Raw genomic sequence first — 1,631 nt, 5'->3', positions numbered from 1 at the left:
TTTCTGGAATGGAGCTGCATGAGCTGCTTGTATATTTTTGAGATTAATTCTTTGTCAGTTGTTTAGTTTGCTATTATTTTCTCCCATTCTGATGGCTGCCTTTTCACCTTGCTTATAGTTTCCTTCGTTATGCAAAAGTTTTTAAGTTTAATTAGGTCCCATTTGTTTGTGTTTTATTTCCATTACTCTGGGAGGTGGGTCATAGAGGATCTTGCTGTGGTTTATATCAGAGAGTGTTCTAACTATGTTTTCCTCTAAGAGTTTTATAGTTTCTGGTCTTACATTTAGATCTTTAATCCATTTTGAGTTTATTTTTGTGTATGGTGTTAGAAAGTGTTCTAGTTTCATTCTTTTACAGGTGGTTGACTAGTTTTCCTAGCACTACTTGAAGACATTAAAACAGTTTTTATTCATCTTCTTCAAGCAAAGAGAAAGTAGTTTTTGGAAGCCACTGAAAACTCTAAGCTCCCTTGTTTAGACCAAATTAGTGATTGGGTTTTTTTTTCCTGATTCTTACAATAGAGTCTTTCTTCTTCCTCACGCTATGGAGGCAAACTGTTTGGGCTAGTTCATAAGTAAATAGGTCATAAACTGTACTCCATTCAAAAGTGACGTACTTCTGAAAGCATTTATTTGTCCTACAGAGAGAGCACTAGCTCATTTCAAAAATATTGTTCTCAGCCTAGATCAGAATGCTAAAGAGCACACATTGCACATTTTGTTTTAAACACAATAGTTTAATTGTTTGTTTTTTGATGGTGCCATAACCATTTCCCTGGAAAAGCACTACCAAATAGGTAAGACTTTTAGACTGTGGGATCATAGACCTAAATGTAAGAGCTAGAATCAGAACTCTCAGAAAACAACGTAAGAGTAGATTGACTCTTGGTAAAGGAGTAAATCTTGACCTTGGATTGGGCAATGGTTCCTTTGATACAACAACAAAAGCACAAGTGAAAGAACAGATAAATTGGGCTACCTCAAAATTTAAAAACTCTAGTGCTTATAAACAATACTCTCAAGAAAATTAGAAGACAACCCATTATATATATATATGTATAACAGATTCATTTTGCTATATACTTGAACCTAACACAACATTATAAATCAACTATACTCCAATAAAAATTGGAAAAAAGAAGACAGCCCATTGAGTGTGGAAAATATTTGTAAGACGTATATCTGATAAGGGACTGTGTCCAGATATGTGAAGAACATTTACAACTCAACAATAGAAAGACAAATAACTTCATTAAAACTAGTTAAGGGATTTGAACAGACATTTTTCCAAAGAAGATTTACAAATGGCCAATAAATACATGAAAAAGATGTTCATGAGAATTCCCTGGTGGTCCAGTGGTTACAACTCCTTGCTTTTGCTGCCAAGAGCCCAGGTTCATTTACTGATCTGGGAACTAAGATCCCACAAGCTGCACAGCACAGCACAGACAAAAAAAAAAAAAAGTGTTCAACATCTTTAGTCATTAGAGGAATACAAATGAAGACCACAGAGAGATACCACATCACATCTACTAGGATGGCTGTAATAAGTGGGGAGAATGTGGAGAAGACAGTCCAGCAGTTCCTCAAAATACTGAGCCTAGAGTTTTCATATGACCCAGAAATTCCAG

The sequence above is a fragment of the Bison bison genome, unplaced genomic scaffold, assembly GCF_000754665.1.
Source record: "Bison bison bison isolate TAMUID 2011002044 unplaced genomic scaffold, Bison_UMD1.0 scf7180017848590, whole genome shotgun sequence".
In the NCBI taxonomy this organism is placed as follows: domain Eukaryota; kingdom Metazoa; phylum Chordata; class Mammalia; order Artiodactyla; family Bovidae; genus Bison; species Bison bison.
The sequence above is the reverse complement of the archived record's forward strand: the minus strand, read 5'-3'. Positions refer to the sequence as shown.